A 16,043-nucleotide genomic window follows, 5' to 3' on the forward strand; every position below is an offset into this window, starting at 1 on the left:
CTTTCAGATTTTCCTATGAATTATACTTTAGACATGATAAATAAGATATCTTTATTAAATTTCTTCATCCCTAGTCAAGACATACTTTATTGTTTGACCATTACAGTATACACATACGAGACTGCCAACTTCATGTCTCTGTGCTGAATTTAAACCAGCTTTAGACATCAAAGATTTTCATTATACTGATGTGAATTGAACTATAGGGCTGAAGAATGGTCTTTTGTGGGAGGAAATGAAGCTTAAAAGAAATAGCTAAGTGGTCATGCTTCATCCTGTCAGACAGCAGGTTTCCTATTCAGTGCCGTGGGATGGTCTTCCTCTGTACAGCCTTCATTCCATGTGTTTATTGGGTTGAGGTAACCTGTCTCAATGCAGGCTAGTTAAGTCCTCCATACTGTAAGATTCTTCATCTACATACCCATTCCTCTCTGTCTGTCTGTAAGGGAAAAGAAACTGAAGTCCAGTTGGAGATTAATGCTGAATATGTCTCTATGTAAATATTTGGTTTGAAGATAAAGTTTTGAAATATTGTCTTCATAGCATTGGTTGCATGAAAGCTGTGTGACAGACATGGAAGTCCTAAAGAATAGGAGAGGTGTTAGGCACCTATATGTTGGAATTTCAGAGGTCTCAGGAGAGAGAGGAATGCTTCTCTCTTTATGTCACTCTAAAAAGAACTTCCGGTGGTCCAAAGGTACAATCTTCCAGTTATAAAACAAGTAAGTCTTGGAAATGCAATGTATAGCATGGTGACTATGGTTAATGATACTGTATTATATATTTGAAAGTTCCAAAGAGAGTAAATATTTTTTTTATTTTTTTAATAAAGGAGTAAATCTTAAAAGTTCTATCACAAAAATATTCGTAACTGTGTAGTGATAGATGTTAACCAGACTTATTTTGGTGATCATTTTGGGACATACACAAATATTGAATAGTGTTGTAAATGTGAAACCAATATATGTTAATTATACCTCAAAATAAATAAGTAGGGATGCCTGTGTGGCTCAGTCAGTTGAGCGTCTGCCTTTGGCTCAGGTGTTGGTCCCAGGGTCCTGGGATGGAGTCCAGCATTGTGCTCCTTGCTCTGTGGGGAGTCTGCTTCTCCCTCTGCCTGCTGCTCCCTGTGCTTGTGCTCTCTCTCTCTCTCTGACAAATAAATAAATAGAATCTTTAAAAAAAACTAAATACATTCATGCATACATACATATTTATATTCATTTGTAAATGTTCTATATACTGCATTTAGTATGTAGGTTTACTTGTAAAACTGTAAAACCCAGTAAGTAAAAGAATAGCCAAAGAGTGCAAAATACATACTCAGCACTAAACTAACTTTTGGCCAAGGATATATCTAAGACTTAAAGTCCCATTTAGTTATAAATAGTCACTCTGAGAGGTCATTCTGTTAGCAGTGAAGGGCGATGTGAGAAGTGAGAAGCTGTGTTGAGAATTCTACAAGTTTCTAACTTTATTTAAGCACATACCAGAGTCTGCTACACTACCTTATCTCTGCCAAAGATTTCTTTCAGATGAGAAAGGTATACATAAGATATAATAACATCTGAGACTCCACAAGTCCAATGTGAAGCCAGGGAAAGTAGCAATATAGATTAAAACCTTTAAATATTAAACAATGTTAACTGCACAATTTTACTTACGACTATCAATTATAATAAAATAATGGTAATCAATTAGTTATCAAACTGACTAACATAATGTGAATTAGATCATTCTTGTGTGTCAGTGAGTATGTATTGTTATGTACCAGGATCATTAAGGAAAACAGAAACCACACTACATAATTGAAACAGAAAGAGATTTAAAACAAGGGTTTGGGAGTTTGAAAGGTTTAAGAGAGTGACAATTGAGATGTATGTGGAAGGTCACTAAGTTTCAGTTTGCCGCCTCAGTTTTGGTCCTCCTGAGTCAAGAATTTGTTGCTCCCACTGTTAGTTAGAAAATTGTAAGAAACAGGTGTCAATGGCTTCACTGACCAGTAGCCTCAAGGCTAGGTATAGACAGGGAAACATAGTCCAGCTGGCCACAGCCGAACTTTCCATCTGCCAAAGCCCATGTGCTCACTGCCCTCTGCAACTAGAACAAATGCTGGAAGGAGGCGTCATGGTTGGCATGTTTATGCTTGAGTGTGTGTGTGTGTGTGTGTGTGTGTGTGTGTGTGTAAACTATGCTTAGAATTATACTACATGAAAATTCACTTAAATATTAACAGTGTCTCATGTATTAATAGTAAATAAGATTTTGGTCTTCAATGTATGTTGATTGCTTTTTTTAATAATTAGATGGTATCATCTTAGCAATTCCATTTCTACTAAAATATTAGTTTCCTACTACTGCATGATAAATTACCACAAACTAAATGGATTAAAACAACCTATTTATTTTTTTAGAGTTTTCATGAGTCAGGAGTCTGAGCACAGTTTACTGGGTCCTCTACTCAGGGTCTACTAAGACTATAATCCAAGTATCAACCAGGGTTGGGGTCTCATCTGGAGACTTGACTAGGACAGAACCTATTTTCAAGCTCATCAGATTGTTGGCAGAATTAATCTCCTTGCAGATATAAAACTCGTGCGGCTTACTTCCTCAAGGCTTTCTAAACTCAGGGAAAACTTAATCCTTCTTTTAAATGGCTTACCTATTTAGGTGAGACCCACCCAGGATAATCTATCTTTTTATTAACTCAAAGCCAACTAATTGGAGTCCTTTATTATTATATCTTTCCTTAACTAACCTTTGCCATATAAAATAACATAACCTTGGGGAATGATATGCCATCATATTCACAGGTTCTCCTCACACTCAAAGAGAGATTATACGAGAGTTTAGGTCACTGTGGATATTTTAGCCTTGCTTGCTATAATTGTTAAAAGAGAGAGCTTAGTGTACTGGGTATTTAATGCTACATATTGTGAGGCACAGTTTTGCTAGCGTGCTCTTGAGCTGGATCCACTCAAGTATTAGGATAGTAAATTTCTGAGGTGGGAATTGTGGGACCCCCAGAAATACTACTTTATCTAAAGCAGAGTGATGTTTTGAATTGGTACGACATAATCCTAGAATCTTAGATTATATCATTTCAGAACTAGAAGTTGCTGTAGGATGCATGTTGACATCCTTTATCATGTTAAAAACCAGATAAACAGAACCAGAATATGAGATGGACATTGTCATAGCTAATTGTAAGTATAGCCATGGATCAGAGCCTTGGTTTCTAGATGCTCTAATCCACATATTTTTCATAATACCATCCTATTTTGGCCATGAGATTATTATGGGAAATTTTGTATATTAGAATTACACTGATTTCTAATTTCAGTATAAGAAAGATATAAAACTCTAATCTTGTGACTAATTTATAGTCTGAACTGTACTTATTTCCAAATGAGACCTTGAGATTATTCTATTTATGTTACACCCAAGCAATGGGGATTTAGAGCGTAGTGATACAGAGAATAGCTCTATCAAAATGGAGATGCATGGAGTTACCAAATCTTCCTCTTATATCTCCACAGCATGCTCTCTCCTTTAGCTTTTTATCTAATGTCAATTTATTATTTAAAATGAAAACATCATCTCAATGTTTCCAATCTCCTTTTCTCCCAAGAACCGATCACCATCTTTGCTGTTACTATCTATACACCCTCCTTAGATTGTAGGCTACGTGATGGCAGAAGTTTGTGTCTGTTGGGTCCACCATTATATCTTTGCTACCTATCACTGTAATTGGCACAGAGTAGGTGCTCATCAAATAGGTGTGAAATGAAAAACTGAAAGAAAAGAAAAGAAAGAAAAGAAAGGAACAGAAAAGAATAAAGAAGGATTTACTTGTAAGAGGTCAGGCTCATCCTGGGAGGCAGCAAGGCCAAGAAAATGCAGGGAAAACATGAACCCCTCCGAGTAAAACTAGGAAAGCTTTTAGCATAAAAATACTAGACAAGTTTCAAGTGCTAACAATGTTTGAATGACTTGAGATTTTAGACTCTTTGCAGTGGATAACATAAAGCTACCACACTCGCTGATCCGTCTTGATGGACAATTTGGAATAGCAAAGGCCCTGATCAAACAAGTAACCTTCGATTCTGCTCTGCAGGTCCTAGTAAAGGTCTAGCAGAGAGAAATTACTATTATAGGTTGATAGTGTAAGGAGACATATTAGCTACTTCCTCCTTAAGTATTTTATAACGGCCCAGAAAGATGCATCAGCATTTAAGACGCCCACAGAATTACCTCCCTTTAATACAGTCCAGGTTTAGAGAGTTCCTTTTCTGAAAATCAGTGTAAGAGCTAGTCCTTTAGGTTCTATGTAATTTTTTGAGAAAGTCACGTGGAATCCTGTGTATTCCTCAGTGCCTCCCAAATACAAACTTTTCTTTGAATTTAGTAATTCGCAACACACACATGCGCACACACTCTCTGTGAGAAATGATGTATCTTATTCTTCATAATAATGAGTTATATGAGAAATAGCAACTTTTCCTTTACTCCTAGCTGCCAGGATATTTAGAACTACTGTTATTATTTTAGGGCACCCAGTTGCCCTGATTTGCCTGGGATTCTTGGGTTTCTCAGGACATGGGCCCTATAACACTGCCTTTGGACAGTTTCAGGCTAACTAGAATGGTTGGTCACCCTCCTTTTAATTATAAAAGGAATATATGCTTGTTTTTGAAACTTTACAAATTACAAATTCATAAAAACAATATTTGTTCAAAAACATATATTGTTTATATATTTACAAACTTATGAAATTCATAAAACATGAGTTGTAGGCACGCAATCTAAACAGGAAATTCTATTTGACTAGTTGGATTAGGGAACCAAAACTGAGGGTGAGAGAGAGAGTGACTACAGGAAAGGGTATGAAAGTCACCACTGTGGAGGAGCAGTGAAGGAACAGATGGTCCCTTTATGCGCCATGTTGACAGAAACAGGAGACATGTACTAAGTGGTAGGGAAAAAAGAAAATAGACAAAACGGGAAGGAAAGCTTCTGTTTTCATTACTGGCTGAAGCTTTTTATTTCTTTTAATAATTTTCTTATCAAGAGTTTGTTCCTCGATAATTTCTTTACTGATTTTCACAGTTTTTTTTTCCTTAACTGAGACTTCTTGCCTTTAAATAATTTTAGAAGTTAATGGATTAGGTAGGTGCTAACTAAGGACAAAATGTCTAAGCTAAGATAGCAGCCTAAGAAGTTTGGGTCTGAATATTGTCACTGCAAAGTGACAAGGCTCTGAGTAGAGACGTTTGGGTTGGAAATGATGCAGAAAGAATTCCAGCCACTGCCACATATTGCAAAGCACTCGCTTGCACCCCTGCATCACCACTTTCTCAGCCTATAATGAGCCAACATATTGTTTTTCTGTCCAAGTAATTTTCAGTAACACCCACAGAATCCCCAGCAGTGACTGCATCTAACATAGCACCTGGCAAAAATTCAACTTAATGTGAGCAAAATATCATCACAGAATCCATGCCCCTGAATAAAAACCTTCCTCCGCATTCTGAGAGAGTGGAAAGGAAATAAAAAAGCCCATAGTTATGAAATTAAGAAGTCTTCAGCCACTAATTCCAAAACAAAAATAAATAAATAAAACATGCATATTTTATAACCCAGTTCCAGCATCACTAAGAAAAGCAAAATTATATGATTCTACCCAGAGAGCATCTGTGTGATAGCAGCAGTTTAATTATTAAAACCAAGTCTTTTTTAGAGGAGCTAGTTCCATCAGATTCAAGACACATTCAAGGGATCTTTCCTAGGTTTCAGAGACAGTGCTGGTTGTCTCCTTTCACTTACATTATCATTTCTGTCAGTGAAATTCCACCAAACATAGATGACTTGTAATTTTTTAAATTCACTTTGTATCACACCATTATTTTATACTCCATAAGCTTACTTTATGAGACGTAGTTTACCATTCAATGAATGTGTCATTTTTGACAAAGCAGAGATATAAGAGAAAGGAAACTGAAAGTTGCCAGAACATTTGCACTATTTTGCTCAGTTTTTAAATTCAATAAATTGGTCTGTCACATAGAAAAACCAATCACCTAAATGTAGATTTTTCATGCACGAGACTTGATGCCCACAAATCCCATTACTAAATAATAGCATCTATGAGGCCTCATTTGAAAATGTGCCCCCTATGGTTTGAGCTGAATTTTGTCATGTGTGTTGTTGAATGAATAGCCCCACTGTTGGCTCTGTCTCCACAAGCTGCCAGCCCAGCATTGGCTCTGATATAATGTTTTTTGTTTTGTTTTGTTTTGTTTTTAGGTAGACCCCATAATCACATTAGAAGCTATTTTAATCCCCTGGCCAATCAGAGAGCCGATCTTGGTGGGGCCATTCTTCCCCAGGCCCTACCGCTTTATGAGTGATGGAGTTCCATGACATTGATGAGATGACATTATCCTCTCAACATAGGTCCTTTTTGTCCAACAGTTGATGCTGTCTTTCCATACCACACAGAAGTCTAGAACACATGGGACAACGTTCACATATTTGGAAAAAAGGAAAATTTTTTTCTCTTGACATTTTTATTTAAGACATTATTTATTTTGTGCTCTGTGAAAGTAACTCCCCGTATCAACACCTTCATCTGTTTCTTATGATGGGATGGGGTGGGGGGGACCCCACATTTTAAAATGTACAATCTTCACTCATATCACTCTCATGTTTCGTCCAGTTTTAGGTATTAAGAAAGCATGGTAGTTAAAAAAATTACCAATATCGGGGCACTTGTTGGGATGAGCACTGGGTGTTATATGTAAGTGATAAATCACTAAATTCTATTCTTGAAACCAATATTACACTACATGTTAACTAAGTAGAATTTAATTGAAAACTTGAAACAAAGAAACAAATAACCTATGTCATGACTGACCCTGGTTTTAAAACCTGAATCTTCCTCTTATTACCTATGTAACTTTTAGAAAGTGACTCAAATTCTCTAAATAGAAGTTTATCCATCTGTACAGTGTAAGTAATAATAAATGTCTACATGTAGCATGTTTTGAGGAGTTAAGGAAATAATACGAGTTAGTAATGTACCTGTCACATGAGAACAGCCACTACAGAATTGTCATTATTATCAAGACTTTAGAAAAGTAATTCATTTTCTTTATAAACTTATAAAATTAAGATAATTCACACCTTTAAAAAATATTATGTATATATATATTCTATGGTAAAATTATACATTTTCAAAAAGAAAGTCACATAAAAATGATAAGAAAATATAAAGTACCACATTAACAAAAATATTTTCATTTTAGCAAATCTATTCTTATAACATCTGCTGATATTACTTCTATGAATTTTCCTAACATCTTATAATAACCAATGTTTTAAAAAATTGTTATTCATGAAACAAACTGCTTAATGACATATTATTCAGAGAGACCTATTTCAGCATTTACTCCAGGCACACATGGATATGTACTTAAGGGCCCATCATAAGACTAACAGATTGGGAAGCTATAGAAGCAATTCCTCCTATAACTTCCCAAGGGAGCTCAAATTGTACCCATCAAAAATTAAATAGAATTCTTAGAGGCACAGGAAAACACATCACATGAGACACTATTCTCTTTGTTCTCTGACAATGTAAAAAAAAAAAAAAATCACACCTTTTCCAAGGAGCTCTCACACCACATATGAAAATAATTGGTTCTGCCCACCACTTCTGGCAGGCTAGACCCCTGGTAGCTTTCGACACAGGGTAATGAAGTTCCCTTAGAAAGAACTTCAACAACAGCAGCAGTGTTTTCAGAAAGCTTATGTCCATATCGTCTGAGGCTGTACCAAATGGGCCCACAGAAATTTCAAGGCCACTGACGTTTATTTATAATTTTTTTTGGGGGGGGGTCTTCCAGTGAGGACCAGAAAACCTGCTAGACAAATTCTAAAAGAGCTGTAACACTAAGGCCACTGATGTTTAAAAAGTTAAGGGAATATGAATATTCTCTATCAAAAGGAGACCCAGTCAGCCTCTTTCTGGCCCTTTCTGAGCGGTTGATACTGACTAGAACCAGAAGCTACAGGATTTCCTTCTCCTTTAATGCCCACGGTTCTTGATCATGCCACTTTGAAGAATGAAGGGGCAGACCAGATGAAGAGCAGTGGGCAGCAAAGCAAAGTTTATTGAGTAATAGTACAGAGCTCCTGAAGAGGGATGGGACCTGAGAGGGTTGCCACCGGGAGTTTCTAAGTCTGGGGGTTTTTAGGGGCTTGTTGGCAGGCTGTTTTAATCTGATTAACCTTCCCTGCACCTGTCATCCAACCAGGTTTTTGTCATCTACCTATCCCGTGGGAAACAGTGGAGGGCTCTTTCCAAGCTGGTGTTAAATCCTTTTAAGGAGTTTTTTTTTTTCCTTTTTAATCTTTTTTTTTTTTTTTTTTTTTAGGGTGGCTTCCTAGCAGGGTGGGGGCCCCTTGTCCCTGCCTGCCTTTCTTCCAACGATCCTTCAGCACAGGGTGTAGAGGTGGTTATGTGGCAGTTGTGCAGGGCTGCTGAATAAGATACAGAACAGCCAAACAAGAATACCCACCCTCATTCTATATCCTTATTATCTGAAACAATAGCCACCACTCCATCCCCACCACGTGCATGCAATACACAGTACCAGTATTTATTTATTTTATTATTTTATTTTTCTTCCTATTCCAGGAAGAACTCTGAGCCAACTAGTTTCTGCAAACAGGTCCTGGGTAAATTCTTTGGGAAGTCTTATTAGCAGAGATGCCCAAAGGGCCCGAAGCCTGGGCCAGATGAAAACATGGTTGTTTACATTGACTATCCCTACATCTAACTTTAGCTCCTATTTGCTGTCTCTCTCCCGAAGAGAGGGGAGTACAAGTGGGAAGACTGTCAGATTTGAACCTTCAGCTATAACATTTGGAAACTGAATTTATATATTATATACCTAGGAAGGGTAGTTGCTAGGATCAGTGAAGGATATAAAAAAGATGTGGACGAGTAGGAAGGCTTCAGAGAAGAGGGAAATAAGAAGTGAAAGGGGAAAGAACTTAAGATTTTGAGCAATTCTGAAACCAGTGAAAGGACCTTAATTAGGTAGATTCATGTGTAATTTGGTGTGATTAATCTCAAGCTTTCTCATATAATAGGATTATTTGGAATCAATTAAGATAATAGATATGAGACCATTTCATCAAAATGGAAGCACAATAGGAACGTGAAATTTTAGTTGTAAGTTATTATAGCTATTTTACCGAATGAAAGGTCTAGGGGTACAGAAGAACTTAAATTAATAGGATATTAATTATTCTGTAGTTCAAGCACTTTAAACTTCCTTTCTCATTAAAAAAAAAAAGGAGAGGATAGTATCTGATGTGCAGGTGTGGAAAAATCCACTTGCCCAAGATACCACATACCTCTCAATCTTTTAGATAACTCAGCAGCTCCTTTAGACCTCTTTAAGTCCTACAAACTACATTAGTACAATTCGCCTAAACATTCCTCAAACCCCTGGAAATTCAGTTTATTCACAGGGATTATAAGGCCCAACAGGCTCTACTTACCCAGCTGATAAATTCTTTGACTTTCTGGCCTAGAGTCAGACCATTCCTCTGAGTCCTTTCCCTTTGGTTGGCAATTGCGCTGGCTATAGTAAATTGCATTAATGAGCCCAAAGCTTCACCTGTTCTGTTATACCTGCCTTTTGCCACGTGGCTTTGTAGCTCCTCTTTCTAGAGGGATATAGTATGTTTCATCTCCTCAGCCATTGGACTTGGCCTTGTAACTTGCTTTGGCAAATAGAGTAAGGCAGAAATGATGGTGTACCAACTCTGTGTCTATGCCTCAGAGGGCCGTGCGAGTTTCGAGCTGCTTTCCTCATCCTCTGCCATTGCCGTGGGAATTTGCCTTGGCTATCCAGCTCATCAAAGGAAGATAACAGACATGTGAAGAGGAGCTGCTACAGATGAGACCGATTTAAATCAAATATCCCCGAGACGTCCCACAGATGCATGAGCTAAACCAATTCTTATATTGTGCGCTCTGAGAACTTTGTGGTTGTGTGTTATGCAAGATTTTTGAAGCAATTGTTAACTGATACACTGATCCTCTAAAATTAATCACTTCTGGCACCATGGGAGTGAGAGCGGCTCTTTCAGGCCTCCTTCCCTTGGTCTCTCTCTCTTTTTTGTCTCTTCTCTCCGCACTGCATCCACATAGTCACTGACCTAATCAATATGCAGATTCCCTTTTTTTGGCCATGGTTAAAAGAATTTTTTTTTTTTTTTTTGAAATAACAGTGGAGAGGATGCAATGTCCTTTTTAAGAAACATAATGGAAAACTCATGTCTGGGAATATTCAGCTGTCCTTGTATAATCCTTTACACCAAAATACTGAGAGGTTTAAACACAGTGTTGAAGATTATCCAAATGGACAGCCACCAAAACAAAACAAAACAAAACAGACTTAAAACTTACCATTGCATCTGCAACACCGCTGGGGATGATCGAAATCAGAATGGGTTAAGAGGAGCCAAGCTGCACTCTTGGATGAGCAGGGAGGTGTCTTTGGATCTCTGCAGAACCAGGTCACTGAAGGGGGACACCAACTAACTGTGTATACTTGGGAAGTTAAGTCAGTTTTCCAAGCATCTCTGTCTGCCTTTGCCAAAATGGGGATGGATAATATTTTCTCCACTAATTAAGAGGGATAAAGGAGAAAAACATATTTGAGGCATTTGACAAGTTACAGGCAGCCTCCTTTCTTTTTTCTGACCAAAGATATATTCCAACAGTATCCTTATTGTAATCTCCTTATTTTTGCTTAAATGATATTCTATTTCATGGTCATTACTACTACTAAACAGTGCAATTTATCATAAAGAATAAAGCACTCATTATGGTGTGAGATGGAACTGGGTGAAACTCAGCTGAAGGAACCCAGGGCACATATACTTTTTTAGCCCCTATTCTCCATGTCTCTGCTCAAAGGATAAAGCCCTTGTGGATTGACTTTGATTTGGGGTTCAAACAAATCTGAAAATTCAAAACAACACTCAGAGAAGCCTGTTAAGTTTGTTTATTCTACTGGTGGCTTTATCTCCTGTATTCCTCCCCCAAGGTCATAGGGGATGGCTGAGAAGTTGATACTGCTTTTCTTGATCAACATCACTTGGAAAGTTCATGATCCTCAAATAGCCTTTGGACCCAAAGGCAGACCTTTTTCCCACCAAAATCCAAATTGGCAAGATTATCTTCAGTACTCAGTGTGGGCAAAGATAATTTATATTAACTTGATTGCATAAAAATTAATAAACATTACAGTATTTTTAAAGGATATGAACATGATGTTGCCTGTTTTGATAGTTTAAAAGTATAGTAAAAGAAATGGGTTACTCTTTTTTTTCCCTTAGAGCCTTTCCTAATAAGCTAAAAAAAAAAAAAAAAAAAAAAAAAAAAAGAATGAATAACTGTATTTCATAGTTTTCTCCACTACTTAATCCTCCCTCAGGTGCTTTCAGACACTAAAGAATTTTTCAAAGATTAACCTTTGGAAAAAGTCGTCATAAAAAAAAATAAAAGAAAGAAAGAAAGAAAGAAAGAAAGAAAGAAAGAAAGAAAGAAAGGAATTTCCCAGAGAAGCTCTTTCTAATTTACACTAATGGGTGAAAGGGTCATATGGAAAATTAAACACCAAATTCTAAATTTTCAAGGCCAGAGAATTTATGCACACAAATCCTATTACCAGCTAATGGGATTTGTGGGGATCCCCTGTGACCTATTTAGAAAATTTACCCCCTGCTGTTCAAGATGAATATATCATACAAACTAAGCCCAAATACACAGTCCTACTGTTGGCTTTATCCCCAGTCTGTCAAGTGATCCCTCTATGATTTCTAAAAGATGCTGGCAACCGTATAAGTTTGCATATCTGAGTGACAGTGCAAAATGACATCTATATTTTCTCTTTTAAGTTCTCTAATACTTGTTTCAAATATTTTTAAAGGTGTTTTTCCTTTTTTCTTTCCTTTTTCTTTTCTTCTTTCCTTCCTCTGTTCCCTTCCCTTCTACTCTTTTTCTTCTTCTCCTTCTTCTCTTCTCTCTTCCTCCTCCTTCTCCTCCCCCTCTTCCTTTTCCTATTCTTTCTCCTCCACCTCTTTCACCTCTCCTCCTCCTTCTTCTTACTCTTGACTGTAGAAAAGAAACCAAGCAAATGTTAAAGCATTAATGTTCTCCTTTTCGCTGTACGTGGTTGAAGAGATTGAGGCTCATGTCTCAACTAAAGAACATACCACTGCTGTGATTTCAGAATTCTCTTTGAAATCTATAAATATAAATGATATACAAATAAGAATATGAAATTTTGAAAGATGATTTGCATTTGCAATAAGTAGGAGAAGGAGCGGCAAAAGAGAAGGAGAGAGACTAGGAATAGGAAGTAGGGAAGGGGAGGGGGAAAAGGGAAAAGAAGAAGGAGAAGAAGAATGCAGTGACAGTCAGGCCTATCGGACACTGCGATGACCAAATCACTGCAGTGACCAAGCGTGGGGAAGTTCGTTGGTGGTGACATTCTGTTTGTACAATTCTTCTTTTCCAACACCCATTCTCTCAGGTATGTAGTCAGGCCTATCAGACACTGCGATGACCAAATCACCGCAGTGACCCAGCATGGGGAAGTTTGTTGGTGGTGATATTCTGTTTGTACAATTCCTCTTTTCCAACACCCATTCTCTCAGGTATGTAGTCAGGCATCAGACACTGCGATGACCAAATCACCGCAGTGACCAAGCGTGGGGAAGTTCGTTGGTGGTGATATTCTGTTTGTACAATTCTTCTTTTCCAACACCCATTCTCTCAGGTATGTAGTCAGGCCTATCAGACACTGCGATGACCAAATCACCGCAGTGACCAAGCGTGGGGAAGTTCGTTGGTGGTGATATTCTGTTTGTACAATTCTTCTTTTCCAACACCCATTCTCTCAGGTATGTAGTCAGGCCTATCAGACACTGCGATGACCAAATCACCGCAGTGACCAAGCGTGGGGAAGTTCGTTGGTGGTGATATTCTGTTTGTACAATTCTTCTTTTCCAACACCCATTCTCTCAGGTATGTAGTCAGGCCTATCAGACACTGCGATGACCAAATCACCGCAGTGACCAAGCGTGGGGAAGTTCGTTGGTGGTGATATTCTGTTTGTACAATTCTTCTTTTCCAACACCCATTCTCTCAGGTATGTAGTCAGGCCTATCAGACACTGCGATGACCAAATCACCGCAGTGACCAAGCGTGGGGAAGTTCGTTGGTGGTGATATTCTGTTTGTACAATTCTTCTTTTCCAACACCCATTCTCTCAGGTATGTAGTCAGGCCTATCAGACACTGCGATGACCAAATCACCGCAGTGACCAAGCGTGGGGAAGTTCGTTGGTGGTGATATTCTGTTTGTACAATTCTTCTTTTCCAACACCCATTCTCTCAGGTATGTAGTCAGGCCTATCAGACACTGCGATGACCAAATCACCGCAGTGACCAAGCGTGGGGAAGTTCGTTGGTGGTGATATTCTGTTTGTACAATTCTTCTTTTCCAACACCCATTCTCTCAGGTATGTAGTCAGGCCTATCAGACACTGCGATGACCAAATCACCGCAGTGACCAAGCGTGGGGAAGTTCGTTGGTGGTGATATTCTGTTTGTACAATTCTTCTTTTCCAACACCCATTCTCTCAGGTATGTAGTCAGGCCTATCAGACACTGCGATGACCAAATCACCGCAGTGACCAAGCGTGGGGAAGTTCGTTGGTGGTGATATTCTGTTTGTACAATTCTTCTTTTCCAACACCCATTCTCTCAGGTATGTAGTCAGGCCTATCAGACACTGCGATGACCAAATCACCGCAGTGACCAAGCGTGGGGAAGTTCGTTGGTGGTGATATTCTGTTTGTACAATTCTTCTTTTCCAACACCCATTCTCTCAGGTATGTAGTCAGGCCTATCAGACACTGCGATGACCAAATCACCGCAGTGACCAAGCGTGGGGAAGTTCGTTGGTGGTGATATTCTGTTTGTACAATTCTTCTTTTCCAACACCCATTCTCTCAGGTATGTAGTCAGGCCTATCAGACACTGCGATGACCAAATCACCGCAGTGACCAAGCGTGGGGAAGTTCGTTGGTGGTGATATTCTGTTTGTACAATTCTTCTTTTCCAACACCCATTCTCTCAGGTATGTAGTCAGGCCTATCAGACACTGCGATGACCAAATCACCGCAGTGACCAAGCGTGGGGAAGTTCGTTGGTGGTGATATTCTGTTTGTACAATTCTTCTTTTCCAACACCCATTCTCTCAGGTATGTAGTCAGGCCTATCAGACACTGCGATGACCAAATCACCGCAGTGACCAAGCGTGGGGAAGTTCGTTGGTGGTGATATTCTGTTTGTACAATTCCTCTTTTCCAACACCCATTCTCTCAGGTATGTAGTCAGGCCTATCAGACAGTGCGATGACCAAATCACTGCAGTGACCAAGCGTGGGGAAGTTCGTTGGTGGTGATGTTCTGTTTGTACAATTCTTCTTTTCCAACACCCATTCTCTCAGGTATGTAGTCAGGCCTATCAGACACTGCGATGACCAAATCACTGCAGGTGACCAAGCGTGGGGAAGTTCGTTGGTGGTGATATTCTGTTTGTACAATTCTTCTTTTCCAACACCCATTCTCTCAGGTATGTAGGCACAAACTACTCTCATGCAGTCCTCTGACCGGATACAGAATCACTCTCCAGGAGCATACATCTCAAATTCTTTTTTTGAACGTGCAATCTGGAAAAACAAGCAAACAAAATACCCAAACTCCTGAATCAAACTAATGAACAATTGAATTATTCTTCCTTAAATATGTAGAGTTTAGTACGTTTTTATAACTAAAGAATTAGACTGATAATAATGAAATACCACACAACATTAAAAGACATGTACTGTAAGAAAAGTTTGTACAAGGAATTCCTGTTATCACTCAGATCACCATATGTAATCTTATAGAAGATTTCCCTTATAAATACATTCAAGATGAGCAAAACTTAAAGGAATTCATAGTTGGATTTATGTGAAGCTAAAATAATGACATACAATAAAATCAGCTTCGTTAATCTCTTTTCGCTTAACACCAAAAGATTAGATTACTTATGTTTCAGCAACTAGACCTTTTAAAACATATGGAAATCACAACTGGTTTGTGTATATACAATTTATTATTACATATTAGTTTATTTCATGTAGAAGTTGACTTTCTTTCCAAGATTTCGGGACATCCCAGCAGATGCACTCAGTACACAATCTGATTATTTCACTGTCTGTTGATTTATGCATATTTGTGACCTCTTAGCTTCATTTCTTTAACTCTCAATATTTCATTTGGGATCATTAGACTCAATTTTAATTTTTGATTATTTTTTGAGAATTTTTAAGGATTGATATTTCATAAGTCTTATTTTAAAGATATTCCAAAGTTAAAAGATAACATTTTTAACAGAATAAAACCCATTCCATCTTGCAATTACCATACTTCATTTTTTAAAAAGCTAAAAAATGTATTATGAGAACTTAATGATCTATTTTTCATATATGTTGAAATATTTTTATATTTTATAATCCTATGAATAATTTTTAATATTTTATTTATTTATTTATTTATTTATTTATTTATTTATTACTCTGAGATCATGACTTGAGCCAAAGTCAAGAGTTGGACCCTTAACAAATTGAGCCACACAGGCTCCCCAATGATCCTAGGAGTTATGCCCTCTTTACTCTTCATTACTCATTAATTATTCTCTACTATGAGAAAGATCCCAAAAAAATAAAACTAAAGAAAGATGAAACATTTAGAAAGATAATACAAAAATGAAATAAATTGTTACTCTTCAGCTTTTGTAGTGTGTTGTCCAAACTATGCATCGTCTTTCAGGAAGGCATAAAAGAAACCTGCCTTCCATTATTTTTTGTATCCTACTTTCAGCTTCCATTGAACACAGTTGAAATT

The 16,043-nt window shown here is 37.8% G+C and overlaps 1 non-coding gene across 1 annotated transcript; it reads right to left on the bottom strand.

Moving 5' to 3' along the window:
* Positions 1-7,894: 7,894 nt before the first annotated feature.
* Positions 7,895-7,956, bottom strand: LOC117802499. The gene has a single exon (XR_004625875.1). It is a non-coding gene; the product is annotated as a U7 small nuclear RNA (small nuclear RNA).
* Between the last annotated feature and the right edge of the window lie 8,087 nt (positions 7,957-16,043).

The sequence above is a fragment of the Ailuropoda melanoleuca genome, chromosome 5, assembly GCF_002007445.2.
Source record: "Ailuropoda melanoleuca isolate Jingjing chromosome 5, ASM200744v2, whole genome shotgun sequence".
Lineage (NCBI taxonomy): Eukaryota > Metazoa > Chordata > Mammalia > Carnivora > Ursidae > Ailuropoda > Ailuropoda melanoleuca.